Below are 16,166 nucleotides of genomic sequence, written 5' to 3'. Positions count from 1 at the left end.
TTTGATACTGGGATGCCTTTGGCATCTGATTCTTACCTGTGTGTACCTGATGAACAAAACACATTCTATTGCTTTATGAGAAAGAACTGAGAAACAATCTATTAAACCTGGTAGTTTCAGCAGAGTTGGGGTAGACTGCTAGGAGAAGCACTGCTCCATCTTCAAGTAACAGAGTAGATGATAGAACAGAGATAAGTGTCACCAGGAGCAAAGAGGAACTCCAAGGAGAGGACTGTTTCCTGAGGAGACACCATAACCCTATTCCTTGTCATATTTTATGTCCTAGAAGAGGGAACAAGGGAGTTGACAGGGGTGACAGGCTTGTAAGAACCAGTTTGGGTCTTAGCAACTAATCTGCTCTTAATTTCATTATTCTCTAGTATTTTGTGCCGAGAGCTGAACACATTTGGGTTTCATCCCACTGAAGGGTTACGTGAACTGGAAAAGCACAAACTCAAGGAAATGTTTCAGTTCCTAGCTGTCTTCCCACTCTAGTTCAAGTCTTTCCACTAGGGCCCTGACACTTGCCATTTCTAGGCAGGTGTTACAAGGACCTTCCAGGGGAAACAGTGGGGGAGGGATGGAGTGGGAGTTTGAGGTTAGCAGATGAAAGCTAATGTATGCAGAATGGATAAATAACAAGTGAACTATATTCAATATCCTGTGGTAAACCATAATGAAAAGGAATGCATAATATATATATTAATCATATATATATATATATATATATAGCTAAATCACTTTGTTGTACAGCAGCAATACATGCAACATTGTAAATCAACTATACCTCAGTTTTTAAAGAGTACCTACCAAGTGAATCTCCACTTCCAATACAAGGAAAATCAAATCCTACTGCAACAAAATCTTTGTAATTTCATCAAGTATTAACTGGCACTAATTAGCAGTATAAGAGCTCTCCAAACACAATTCAGCATATCACTTTATTCCAATAACATACCTAATGGGAGGGGGGTTCAGGATGGGGAGCACATGTACACCCGTGGCGGATTCATGTCAGTGTATGGCAAAACCAATACAATGTTGTAAAGTAAAAAAAAAAAAAAAAGAAAAAAAGAAAATCAACAACAACAAAAACATTACCTGTTCTAATGAGAAATAACCTGCTATCATTCTTTTCAGCCCTTCAGAGGTTACATGTTTATTATTTTCAGTAATGAATTCTAAATTATATTAAGTGGAAATTTAAAAAAAATTTACTGTTTAAAATTTTCTCAAATATATAGAGCCTGTAAGTATTCAAAAATAACTGAGTACCAATTCATAGCTTCTCCATCTGCACAGGTGACCGCCAACAAACAATGATTGGTGAGATTGATTTGCACAAGAGATCTATTTTCCTTTGCCTAACTGTCATGCCTTGCATCATCTTAATGAATTAAGACCAATTCTAGTTTTTGGGGGGAATCATGACAGTGAAAATATTCAGTAGTAAATGTTTTGTTACTACCACCACCAGCTTTGTAAGTCTCACATTTTCCTATATGGGTGAAACTGTGTTCTCTTTATTGTTTACTCACTCGGTCATATCTGACTCTGCAACCCTATGAACTGTAGTCCGTCAGGCTCCTCTGTCCATGGGATTTCCCAGGCAAGAATACTGGAGTGGGTTGCCATTTCCTTCTCCAGGGGATCTTCCCAACCCAGGGATCAAACTTGCATCTCCTGCTTGGCGGGCAGATTCTTTACCACTGAGCCACCAGGAAAGCTGGTGAAACTATAGCACAAGGTAAAATGAAAAAGAAACTGTGATGTCCAGGATCAAGTATATCCATAGACTACTGGTAAATTTAAAAAAAAATTTTTTTTTTAGTTTTTATTTTATTTATTATTATTATTTTTATTTATTTACTTTACAATAGTGTATTGGTTTTGCCATACATCAGCATGAATCCACCACGGGTGTACACTGTATGCGAGACAGCAAAAGAGACAGAGATGTATAGAACAGTCTTTTGGACTCTGTGGTAAATATTTTAACTAGAATATGAAATCAGTGCTAATGGGTCTACGTTCCCTTTCACATTTTGATCCTTCTCAATTCATTCTTTCTCCAGAAGATAAGTGAGTTTAAGACTGATTTCACCAATGGTATTCTGTATCAGACAGGTTCATGGTTTTTACTTAGTGTTGAAGAAGAATTTGCTAGACAAAGATTAAAAGTACTAGTTTTTTCGCCTTGTGTGTGTTTTGTTTGTTTTCCTTTCTGGGTTTAAAAATAATGCCTGAATATGAGATGATTATTAAATAAAGCTCAAATGTACAGAATCTTGGTAAAAATAATGAAATTTGAAAGTTATTGCAAAAGAACTGAGAATTGTAAGTAAGACCTAGAAAACAGATTTCTGAAAAATGTGTCTCATGGGGAGAGAGAGCCACCATATTCTGGATGATATCTATTTTCTGAGGACATATTTAACTTGAGATGACAGAAGCCAGAGAAACATACATGGCCTCTTTAAAATTATATACAAAACTGATCTTACACAATAAGGCAAGTAGGAGTCTGAGCTATTCAGGGTTCTAGTGCACCTACGTAATCCAAAATACTAGGCGCCTTTGTTGTGAATAATTAGGTGTGGCTAACAGTGGCTTTTTTCATCCTTAAATACTCTCTCTGGCTAGAGACTCAAAAAGTAGATGCCCTGTTTCTTTTCAGGTCGAGATTAAAAAGGGCTACTTGGAATATAGAACTCACACTATACTCTCCTATACTAGACTAGAAATTGCTGCCGAAAATATGAATACCACATACTTGCCATGGTCCACATCACAGGCATTCTGTAAAGGACCCAGGTTAAATGGCACACCTTTCGACTGCCCAGCAAACTGGAATCAGTTTAATCCTGTTCAACTCATCAAGGGATTATAAGAAGGGCTGAAATAAATCTCTTACAGAGATGGGAATGAAACTGAAGAATCTTGGTCCATTTCCACAATAGGAACACGAAGCAAATAAACACTCAGTTTACCTAGACATTTCAGATTCAGTTTTGCTCAAATTATCCTAATATTACGTCAGTTCTTTGTGACCCTTTACAAGGCACAACCAATCTTCATCTTTTTATAATGGTCCCAGATAATTCTGAGTTTGTGACAAAGGAATAATGTGGGCGACTCCTTATCTCTAACTCACCTTAAAAGCAAGGGCTTCAGAGTATACTTTTAGGTGACCAATGGAGAAAGGGTAGGGCCCTGTAAGGCACTCTTTTTTTTTTTAAATATAAAATTATTTATTTTAATTGGAGGTTAATTTACAATGTAAGGCACTCTTGCTGTTAATCTATTTGCTTCCCAAGTGGGAGGTATCTCCAGCTATTCCACAAACATAGAAAAAAAGGGGGAGTCTATTCTGTTATGTTTATAAACAATGCTGATTTACTAAGCCAGGTCCCTCCCCTGAGACACCTCTCTACAAAGGAAACTATTAATGGATTGCTGGTTCAATCTGCCTATGAGGTCATTATTTCCAAGATCTTGAAAGAGACTATTTTGTTTGGGGTAGCTGTAGGCTCTACTTCAAGAATTGTACAAAAGCACCATTATTCTCCAGGAACCCAATCGAAAAACTGTTGATCTTTAAAGTTTAACTGTTGTTGTTCACTTCTGCAACACAGAAGAAACTTGCAAGTGTGGGTCATGCTGGACCCAGCCACCAGCCATGTCCTTTCACTTCTAGAACATGGCCCTTTGCATTGTTGGAGGAACAGCTAATGTGAATGGACACCCAGCAACAGCTTGTATCTGTTCACAAATTGCTTTCAGACTTGGCTACTAGGTTTTTTCCAAGAGAATTCAAATGGCTTTTGCAGATGGTATATTTTTGGTCCAGCCCTTGGGAGTTAATGTGGCTTACCAAGGTTCTGAAATTACAATTGAAATTCATCAGCAGTAAGAAATGAGCCTCTTGTCTCACGATAACCAATAAGCTGGAACAACCGTCTTTCAGAGTACGAAAAAGATTAATTTTTCATTTCCCTCCCTCCTTATCTCCCTTTTTCTCTCACTCTCCTATATACTTCCATAGTCCCACCCCCAAATGCAAGGGCAGGCATGTGCACACAGGTGCACACACATGTGCGTACATGTGCACGCACACACACACACCCCTTCACTGAGTCGCCTTTTGACACAGAGATTTACTACAAAGTATTTCAGAGGAAAACTTATCAAGACGCATGGCAACTTTAGATGAAATGACTAGGCACTGTATATACTGGTCATTCTCTCATTCTTCCAAATGTATTCTGTTAATGTGGTACCAAATGAAACCCTCAGAGAACATTCAGTAGGTTAAAAAAAAAAAGCCACCAACCTGCATGTTCCAGGAGTCAAGGGGAAAGATAGGTGCTCAAATATATTCTAGATAATGTGGCCAAAATTCATACCATGACATAAGTGTGGAATTGGATACAATCAAAAATACCAATTGTGCCCATTTGTCACAGGTGCTCTACTCACATGTGTGAAAGGTGAGAATCCAGAAATACTGGTCCTACGACTTGCAAGACCATCTATGAAGCCACTGGCAACTGAAATCAATATTTTCATCAGATCTGATACCATCAGAGACAATGGTATCTGATACCATACAGAGACAATGCATGTCTGTATTATTCTATCTGCTTTCAAAAATCTAAATCACTGTTTATTTGCATACTTTCCTGATGAGAAACAAACTAATACTGGCCTCCTTTCAAAAACAAAAGCCTAGGCCAGCAGACACACAGCCATTATCTAATAAACCCAGAGGTAAAGTTCTCAAACCACCAACCACACAAGGCCATTACTATAAATCGGTGAGCCCATCAATACTGCTTATGTCCCTCTCATATCAAACTAGAGGATATAACGCAGGAATGAGATGCAGCCCAGGGGAAATTTCCAAGGTTTCTGACATTTCTGAGATACCTACAAAAATAATAGGGTTGGCTGCAAGACACCTGAAGCTGATGAGATGACAATCAAACTGACAAGCACACATAAGAAAGAAGATTGATTTTGGTATCACAAAAATGTAGTCAACAAATCAAAGAACTCTCACTATGTTAAGACATTAATAGAACATTAGGGCATTTCAAATTTCTAGAATTGGGTAAATCTTTATAGCAAGAATTAGCTCTACAGATCAATAAGAAGTGAACTTTTAATAAGTTTCCAGATTTGGAGGTATTAGGCTGACACAGATTTAAAGTCAGCCAACATCTCCTTAGACAAAGATACCAACACTGGACTGTTCTTTGTATTTGGGGATGAGGTTACTGCTTTTACTGTGAGAATGGTGTATACACTGAATTATATTTGGTTGTGGGAAAAAGGATCCAAGAGTTACTTGCTGGCTCTTTCTTGGGCTCCCTTGTAAACAGAAGTGCACATTTTTCAAGATGGCTAGCTGAGCTTCCAGGTATAAACTGTGATGGGGACACAAATGATGCTTTGCTAACTAGCCTATGCTGATACTAAACCCACTTTACCTTAGACACATTCTTAGCAACTGAAGTAGCCAGACACTTATGATTGACAGTGTAAGTAGATGTAGTGAACTGTTTTCAATTGCCAAAAAAGGAACAAAACACCTGGCCTTCCACAAAGGGGACAATGTATTTATCCTTTGAAAGAATATACAGTGCTTTGCATTTTACAGCAACTTGCATCTGAAGATTTCTAGCAAATTTTCAGCCATTGTTTCCCATAATAGGCTAAGATGCCAAAGAAGTGAGAAAGGGCATTCCTCCCATTCTATAGGGAGGAGAAGCTGCCACATCTGTGTCCCTCAGTAGCCCTAAACCCCCACTCCCAGGCTAGGTAGACGAGAGCCTGACCCCTAACAATAGCCAACCAGATGGGCCCAACTTAGCATTTTTACCATCTGGTCTCCAACTGCATGTAGTCATTAAAAATGTCATCCCCCTCACTAGATCATAAACTCCTAGAGGGTAAGAACTCCTCAGTCATAACTGTCATGCTTTCATACTGCCTAGACAGTGCCTTGTTCCTAGTAGGCATTAAATACACATGTGAGGGAATGAATGGAACTCTATATGTTCTATGCATTTGTTGAAGCTCTGAGTACGTTTTTCTTAACGTTGAATAAGCCTATATGCTTACTCCAAGCAAGTCTGAGCCAAGAAGGAGTTCGGACATTTTGGCACTAGTCTGTTGGCCAAGAAATTGGGCATCATGGAAAAGCCAGCCACCTTTGGATTATCAACACCTCATTGTTCACTATATGACCTTGTAACGACCACGAGTTTATTCAAGCTCTGCTCTTATTTGAGCCAGACAACAACATGTGAAGAAGGGAGCACCATCCGCATTTTCCACATGGGGAATTAACAAGGCATAGAGGTTAAACGACTTACCCAAGGGTCGTAAAATAACTGCCAAGAACCAAGACTAGAATCTTGAACTCTCCTCAATTCCCTTCCCTTGATACCATTACAATGTGGATCCAGGTAAACCCACCCACACATGCACACACTCTTTCTCTTTATACATACACTTTCATCCTCCCCAGATATTCATATGACAGTTCTACCTTTTTTCATTTCAACCCACTTAAGGCTGGTACTTACTGATTTCAACTGCATTTCTCATCCAAAGACCCAAGGCTAGAAGATTTACTGACACAACTCCAGGAGGATTCGTTGGCTGGTAGGACCAATTCTTAGATGGCCTTGTTTTGGGGCTTGTCTGTTCTGGGGCACTCACCAAGGGAACTCTGCTATCAGAGACAGGGGTGTGCTGTTTCAGAGAGCCTCGCCTGGGAGATACCATTACAGCGTGTAATGGAGGGAAGCCATTTCGAAGATCATTTGATCAGGAGGAGCTGAGCTACTTATTAGGCAGATTTGCAAAAGCAGCCAGACAAGTAAGGGAGGCACTAGCTCTTTTTACAGCTGCCTTGTTTCAGTCTTAGATCCTGCAAAAGATAGCTCACGACTGACACACATACAAAACATGGTCACACAGAACACATTCATGCTCTGTCTCACACACAAGAGCAAATGAGGTCAGTTCTGCTGTAGTCCTATTCTCTGCTAGCATCTTTCTGAGTGACTTCCATTGTTTGCAACAGGAACTTCACATTAATGAAATCCAATAAGCCAGCATATTATAGTTGCAAATTTCAATGATAGGTTGCAAATCAAGAAATTAATAGGTATACCACAGCATACTGCACATATTATGTGGGACAAGTAGCTCCCTATTTGAGCGACTTCCTAAGCTTCTAAATGGATGCAGCACCGTACTTTATTATTCATTGTGTATGCTGCATGAGCTAATGCCAAGAAAAGGCTAATGACCATCTGACGTGTGTTTATATTTGCAAACTGATGCATTATTACAGGTTTGGGCCTTTCATTTCCAACACTGATGTTCTAAAAAGAGAAAATAAGATGCAGGAAGAACAGAGGTAGAAATTGTTAAAGCATAAAAAAGTAAAAGATGCTTCAAATAAATGTGGGGGGGGAAGAGAAGTAAAATTCAAGTAATAAAACACTTCCTAATTCTCAAAACAGAACACAGTATCCTTGGAGGCTGTTGGACAGAAAAAAATTAGATGCAGATGAGCAGCCCAAGTGAACAGGATATGGTAAACCAACATCTTGAGTCTCTGGGGTTCTAACTGCTCTCTGTGACTATGCATGGGTGATAATTATACCCTTCCCTGATTGACTCTGGTGAAAGTCACAAATTCCCTCAAACTCAAGCCTAAAAATTCAATTGTCAATATTGCTAGGGCTCTTTGTATATATAGAGATGTCTGGACATTGTTTTCAAACCTGTGCCTTATGGCTCATTGACCTAGGAACTTGCTCTAGTCTCAATTTTTCTATACTCAAATTGGCTTTCTATAGGGAAGGTACCCACTGAACATTCGAAGAGCTACATGGGGTCAATTGAGACATTCACATAACATTTTTGTAAACTAGGAATTTAGATCATTTTAGCAAAGCTCATATTCTACCCACCTGCTGCTACGTCGCTTCAGTCATGTCTGACTCTGTGCGACCCCATAGACGGCAGCCCACGAGGCTCCCCCGTCCCTGGGATTCTCCAGGCAAGAACACTGAAGTGGGTTGCCATTTCCTTCTCCAATGCATGAAAGTGAAAAGTGAAAGTGAAGTCGCTCAGTTGTGTCCGACTCTTAGTGACCCCATGGACTACAGCCCACCAGGCCCTCCGTCCATGGGATTTTCCAGGCAAGAGTACTGGAGTGGGGTGCCATTGCCTTCTCCGAATTCTACCCACCACCCCTCCAAAAAAGACATTTTGCTAGAACTGGAGGTCAAAGAATTTGAACTGGTATAAAATGCAGCAACTCTTCTTCCAGCTTTTGCCCCCTCAACCAAAGTTTACAAAAGAACTGAGCATGTGTCTATATAGCATGTGGGGGGCTATAGTTAATGAAGAGGAAATATTATCTTTAAAAAAAGGAAGAATGGGAAATGATCAGACCCAATTTCCATCTATCACACTTCACAAATGGTAGGGGATAAACTGCAGGCCACAGCCTTAGTTGTAGGAATTCCCCATCTCCTACCCCCACCAAAAGGGATTATTATTGTCTTAAAGAAAACTGGCCCTGGGTCTAAGAAAAGATTACAGTCCACCCAAAGAAATTCCTCTAGAAACCAAAAGCCTAAAGGATGACCTCACAATCAAGCCTGCTGGCTTTCCTGTACCAGCTAAGTTCACTTACGAGCTTCAGATCCACCAAGTGATTCATTCTCCTTGCGGCTGGGTACTCAGCCACATGGTTGCAGCTGCCACTGCCCAGTTCTCTAAGATATGGCTCATGACTGGTTCATGCTGGAGCAGACCCCTCCTCCAGCATACCATCAGTTTTGATGCCCCAGTACTCATCCGCACACACAAAGAGAAGGCTGCAAGATACCTAAGTGTTTCTGTGGCCTGGGGAAGTCCCCAGACTGAGATCATAGGGCCCAGCCCTTACCTCTCAAATGAAGGAAGTGATATCCTGGTAGGAAAAGTGCAGATAAAACAGAAGCAGGATTTAGTGCAAGGAGTGGGAATCAGCAGAGGGACTCAGTCAGTAGTTCCCAATGACTCCTGTGGAGCCAGAACTATGGCCTAGAACACATCCTGACCAAAACTGGGGGAAGGAAGGGACTTCCCTGGCAGTCCAGTGGTTAGAATTCCACACTTCCACAGCAGAGATAGGTTCAATCCCTGGTTGGGGAACTACGAGCTCACGTGCCATACAGCATGACCAAAAAAAAAAAAAAAAAAAAAAGTGTCAGGAAAAGGGGAGGAAAGCTGAGTGTTCATAATAAATAAATATATATAACTCTGTATTACAATTCTGTATCAAGCAATGGTCATCTCAGAGTGTTCTTTCTCCTTTAAGATTGAGCCTAATACATTCCCTGCACTTACAATGATGTCAGCCAATCACCAGTGGGTTATACAGCTGTATAAAGAGAGGAAAAGGGAAGATCTTATGTCAGCCTGACATTGCTTTTTATAGGAAAAGAAACCAAGTACATGACTTCTTATTATGGATTGCTGATTGACTTTCATTTCAAAGAATCTGAAGACCAAAACAGAGACCTGCTACCCTGTAAGACGGTCAGATAGTAACTCATGCCTCTTAAGCAACCCATCTGTGCTTGTATTCATTTATTTCAATAACAAATATTTATTGAGGCTTATGTACTAGGTACCATGCGAGGTGCAGGGAGTAAAGAGATAAACATCAGTCAATGTCCATCCAGCCCTGAAAGAGATTATATAGGCTTGAATAGTGGGTTTCATCTCTGGCTGCATATTCTATATAAAATGTATATTAAATATACAGATAACAATACAACTACAGAATTGGTAAGGGCATGTGTTTTGCAAATTGAAGAGTGTTAAAATAAAAAGAGGGACTGGAGGAGTTCAGAAGGAAGAAAAGACACTTTTTGACTACTATCCTACTAGATGAGAAATTAGTACCAATTTTAGTACCAATACCTGCACATTCAAGGCAAGTGTTTGATATGGATGTTCATGCCTTTCATCTTCACGCCACCAGCATTCATACCTACCAGGTATTGTGTCAGGTACATGGAGATATATACAAATAGAGATGAATGAAGACCAGTCCCAGTCTTCAAAGAGCTCACAGTTAAATAAGGATGGTGGACATGCATACATGCAATAGGAAATACAAAGGGATGCAACCCAGGTAGGCAAAGGATGCTTTAGAGGGATAGAGCAGAAAGGGTAACTAATGTTCTCAGAGAAGATCAGACATATATCACTTCAGCAGAGTATTGAAGGATGAGTAGGAGTTTGCTGGGGTTTGAGAAATGGGAAGTACTAGGGTGGTGTAATACATTATTCAAGAGTATATTCCAGCAAACAAATACTCCAACCATGCTAGATCATGTTTCTAAGGTTTAGGCACCTGTTTCTCCTGAACTAAGAGATTCTGGTCTTATGTAAAAACAGATCTTAAAACTCTGGAAGAAAGTAACACATATAAGACTTTCAAAAGCCAGAACACAGGATCCTGGTAACATATAGAAGGGACCAGTATGGGTGACACAAAGAATTTTCCAGACCTAAAGTCATATATGAGCAGAACAGACTTCTTTGAGGGGAAATATATTAAGACTATAATATGTGGGAAAAGAAACCACTTCCTTTCATGTTCCATTTAAGAACTAAGTTGCATCTTGTTCCCTAATTGTAATTTCTGGAGTTGATTTTTAGTTAGGTCTTTTTATAAACCCCCCAAAATTGTCTCCAACCAAAGAAGAATGGCTAGTTCTAGCTCCATTCCTTGATTGTTCTGCAATCTTGAGGCAATCAATAAATCTTCATAAATAAATTCAATCCTTCATTCAGCATTTATATAGTGTTAATATGTGCCCAGAAGGAGAGGGATGCTTTGAAAAGTTAGTGCAGGAAGGGTAGCTAGTACTCCCCACAGGTGTCTGAGGATACTACACTTGAGCAAGGTATTGAAGGATAAGTAGGAGCTCACCATGGTCTAGGGCAAGAGATGAACTAGTTAGTCCCTGCCCTCGAGGAAAACAGTTTCATGGGTGTTGGCCATGGCAGCTCAGGGTGAAGATGACAACAAGTAGCTACTGATGGACAAGAGAGGGGTTCCCAACAGCCTGAAGAAGGAAGCTTCACAGAGGAAGTATATTTGAGTTGAATTTAAAAGGACAAGTAACCAAAGGTAACATTTCAGGCACAAGGAATATATACTAAGACCAAGAGAAGATTACAGACAATGCAGTATGAGAGAAGCTACACGTAACTTGATGCAAAAAAAAAAAAGACCAGTAAAGACCAAATTAAGAAGGATCTCATATGCCTTTCTTAGGGGTTTGGACTCTGCCTGTCTAGATAAAAAGCCATGCGTGAGGAAGCATGGGCAGTATGGAAACAGGAAAAGAGAGGTTTCAAAAAGTAGCTCTATTCTGGACATTGGCCAAAGATGGCAGAGATGCTAGTAGTGGGATTAACTGGTCTCAGGACCCTAAATAGAAATCTGGGTACAAATAGAGTTCTATCCCAAGAAGCCCGGAGGAGTGTGGGAGGACTAATATGGGGTTTTTTTTAGCCTTTAGGGGGTCTTCCAGCTTTATTTAAGGATAATTGACAAATTTAAAATGTATATATTTGGGATGTACAATGTGATTAATGCTTTAGTATATGTATACAATGGGAAATGGTTATCACAATCACATTAATTCATACATCCATCGTCTCACATTGTTTTATTTTTTGCTTTGTTTTGCTTTTTGGTATGTTGAAAACACTTAAGATCCACTCTCTTAGCAAATTTCAAACATACAGCACAGTATCATTAACTCCAGTCATCATGCTGTTCATTACATCCCCAGTGTAGCCTTTACCTTTTGTTCAGGATTCCAGACAGAACTGTGCTTCAGTTTGTTTTTAGGAAATGAGAGTAAACAACTAGCTTAGAATGGTGATTATTTAAAAAGCTAATGAAGTTGGTATGCTGATAACAAATATGATGATGTGGAAGGCCCCTTAAATGAGCAGCCACTGGACTGCCACCAGTAATCATATTCCCAAGAGAATTCTAAGAACACATTATTCTGGTTTTAGCCAACAGGACAGCCCTTATCAGTTTCATAAAAAAATTGTCTAAATTTTTATAAAGACTCTACCAACAAACATAAACATTCTACAAAGACTAAATATCTACAAATGGTCCTCAAATATATAACTTTTCTGCAAGTCTACGTACAAAGAAGAGAGAACAAACACCGTGACACATTGGATACCTCAATAAAAATTATACTAGAAATATCTAGTGGGAAGCAAAACCAAGATCTAAGAACCTTGTCTTTATTACATAGCAAAAATAAAAAGCTGAAAGGAACATCAATTCACATGTGATTGGGAAAAAATTCTCTCTAGCTATATCTATTCCTCTCAATGTGTGTGCTCAGTTGCCCGGTCGTGTCTGACTCTTTGCAACCCCATGGACTTTAGCTCGCCAGACTCCTCTGTCCATGAAATTTCCCAGGCAAGAATACTGGAGTGGGTTACCATTTCCTTCTCCAGGGGATCTTCCCAACCCAGAGATTGAACCTGCACCTCTTGCATCTCCTGCATTGGCAGGTGAATTCTTTACCACTAGTGCCACCTGAGAAACATTCCTCTCAATAGAGACAGCAAAATTAAGACAATAAATATAGACAGAGTAGCATTCATAACATGTTTATATGGCATTATGGAATGGTTCAATGGAGAGCAGGATATGTGGGCTGAAAATATTAATTTGGAGACCTTCAGCATGGAAGTAGGTGCAATCTCCCAGAAAGACACAGGATGACAGAAGGCAAGATCTCAGGGGAACACCAATATTTAGGGGCTGGAGGAGGAACCAGGGATCCTTGAGAAATACGGTTAAAGAAGTGGAGGAACTGAATCTATGACATCATGGAAACCAAGAGAAAAGTATTCCAAGATGAGTATGGCTATGAGGCAAATGTCACAGAGAGGTCAAAAGTGCGCTTATCTTTTTGTCCTTTCATCCTTTTCCTAGGGTTCCCTAAAGTTGATGCCTCATCATTTTCAGGTCAGAAGAGAAACAGCCAAGGAGCCCCAGAGGTCTAGTGATGTGTTTCAGTATATTTCAAGAATTTCTATTTCCAGGCTCTGGACATTTGGTACTCCTCGAGCAGCATGAACAACACCACATGACATGCCTTGAGAAAGATTTTCCTTTTGGTGGGAACTGGTACTGCCATAGCCATATATCACCACGACCCTCAGCTTTGCTGCAAAGGGCACTCTTATGATGTCACATTTGTTGCACTTCTGCAACATGCTGGACAACACACAAGACACAGAGAGAAACACCACAACACAGAGACACAGAGAGAAACACCACATGGTTCAGAGAACAGAAAAACTGTAGCTACCATTTAGACATTTTTTTTTCCACAAGGTTTATGCTCAATTCAAAGAGGTCGTACTTGCTAACCACCACCTCAAAGACGCTGTGAAGCAAAGATGCAAATATTCAGCCTGGACTGGAACCTTCTCAGCCCAGCACTGCTGCTAATGAGCTTTATGACCTTGAGTACATCCCTTGATTGCTCTGAATCTTTTTCTTCACAGACGAAAGGTGACTACCTCACCAAGAGGTTGTGAGGATCAAATGATCCACATGTGAGAAATGAGTAAAGCAATTTAAGGTATGTTACCCACAGAAGATGTTTACAATTACTGCCACAGATTTCATGGGCCATAAAATCACCACCATTCATTAAGATTTATGTCCTAGGCACTCTGCTAAAAGTTACTCATGAACCAGTTCACATAACTTGCATAACCCCTTGAGGTATCATTATTTTCATTTTACAGATGAAACTGACATTCAGAGACAGCAGCTTACTTGCCAAGGTCACAGAGTGAAACTATACAAAGACAAATACCATACGATTATCACTTATATGTGGAATCTAAAATATGACAAAAATGAACTTATTTACGAAGCAGAAACAGACTCACAGACACAGAGAACAGACTTTGGAGACTTGTGGTTGCCAAGGTGGGTGGGGTGGGGTGGGGGAGGGTTGGATTGAGAGTTTGGGATTAGCAGATGCAAACTATTATATATAGAATGGATAAATAACCAGGTCCTATTGTATGGCACAGGGAACTATATTCAATATTCTGTAATAAACCATAATAGAAAAAAGTCTATACAATCTCATGTCTGTGTGACTCCAAACTCTATGCTCTTATTTATGCTTCCTCAATCACACTACAGTTTTATGTGAAATGATGAGTTCTCAGTTACCACAGCTTTCGCATAGACAACAAAGTTCTTAGGGCTTTGAGATGGGTGAACTGTGCTTCCATTGTGATGTTTTGGAACAAAGCTTGGAAATGAGCAGACCCAGTGCCCACAATGCAGGCATTTCAGCATTAGAATCAAGGTCAGAGGCGTGCCTGTGGTTAGAGACCAGATCTTGGGCTCCACTAGCATGAGGAGTCTTTTTCATTCCCCCTCCCCTAAGTTTCGGTATACCAGCAAATGAAGGTGACATTACTGACGGCTTCACGATTTCAAGGGAAATGTTGTAGGATGAGGGGGGACATCGAAATGAACAAGAAACATCACTACAGTGACCAGATAAGGATGTCCTAAAATGACACAGGAATTGAGGAAATGCTCATGGGTTTTCTTTTTCACTTTTCTTAAGTGGGAATGAGCATTGACCCAGCTTGTGGTTAAGAGAAATAAAAACTTAAAGAAAAGCAGGCAACAAGTTCTGTGAAAATCGGGTCTTTGGCAGCAAAGAACCATACTGTTTCTCTGTTACTTCAGGGTTCTGCCCCTTTGAAAGCACCGCAGTCCAAGGGTTGTGGTAAGGATAGTAAGAGCTACCATTTGTTGAGCACTGACTTTGTGCTCAACATTTGTTGAGCGAGACATTGCATTTCATCCTAACAACTCAATGAGGTAGATGGTATTAGTGTCATGCCCATTTTACAGATGAGGAAACTGAGACTTGAGGAGCATAAGTAGTTGACTCAAACCAGGTTACATGGTAGGAAGTGGCCAAATTGGGATTCAGAAGCTGGGGTAGCTAATTCCAGAGTCGGTGCTCCTAATGCTTCTTGCAAAAACAGGACTCACTAGAAAAGACCCTGATGCTGGGAAAGACTGAGGGCAAGAGGAAACGGGGATGACAGAGGATGAGATGGTTGGATGGCATCACTGACTCAAAGGATATGAGTTTGAGCAGACTCCAGGAAACAGTAAAGTACAGGGAAGCCTGGTGTGCTACAGTTCATGGGGTCACAGAGTCAGACACGCCTTAGTGACTGAACAACAATGAACAACACCACCTCTATCATAATGAATGAACAGGTTATTAGATATTTTGAGAAGTATAAAATACCATATAAATACAAGGGGTGGGTCTCTTTATTTAGCACTCCTCACTGTATTGAAGTGAATTCAGGTAGGTGCATTTTTCCCCTCCTAAATTTCAGTCAGTACTGTCAGTTTTATAATTTGCTTTCAGTTAAGTCTCAGCACATTGGCAGAATAGATCAAATATAAATTTGCCAGGCAATTTCCCTAAAGCTGTCTCCTGGAGGAGGTTGTGGCTAAATCTTAATTAAGTACAAGATTTCCATTAAGGTCTAAAGGCTCACTTTTCTTCCTCTGCCTTATGCCCAGTGATAAAGTGCTTTGTTACACAATTTTCTATAAAGATGAACCATCTTCCCTGTGCTAAGAAAGATATCTATGAGGCAGTCTGCTTTGGGAAGTGGCTTCCCTAATCCTGACTGCTATTTCCAACCACTTATGGGCCTTCAAGGCCTTTGGATGTTGAAAAACCACTGGATGACATGATAAAAATTCCTCTAACCCCAAACTTCAAGACTGCTGCCTTGGACTACAGTTTCAAGTTGGTGACTTCATCTTTCTCATTCAAAGGAAATTACATCAAAGGCAGAGTCTAGGGCTTTCACCCTTTGCATTTCCCCCACTATGTAAGGTCCACAGAGGACTCTCAATCTGAGCTGGTAATGCCATTGGAATTCTGGGGTGGAGGGACAGAGGCACTGGATCTGTCCTGACAATATGCTGCTGCCCACCCATCCCTTTTAGTTTCTTA

At 40.2% G+C, this 16,166-nt stretch overlaps 1 protein-coding gene across 5 annotated transcripts in view; it reads right to left on the bottom strand.

Annotated features, from left to right (window-relative positions):
- The window catches only part of PAK3 (p21 (RAC1) activated kinase 3), a 127,949-nt gene that overhangs the window by 102,016 nt on the left and 9,767 nt on the right, over positions 1-16,166 (bottom strand). The gene's annotated exons all lie outside the window — the stretch shown is intronic.

This window comes from Bubalus kerabau, chromosome X, assembly GCF_029407905.1.
Source record: "Bubalus kerabau isolate K-KA32 ecotype Philippines breed swamp buffalo chromosome X, PCC_UOA_SB_1v2, whole genome shotgun sequence".
Taxonomy (NCBI): domain Eukaryota; kingdom Metazoa; phylum Chordata; class Mammalia; order Artiodactyla; family Bovidae; genus Bubalus; species Bubalus kerabau.
This window is presented reverse-complemented; position numbering and strand designations above follow the sequence as displayed.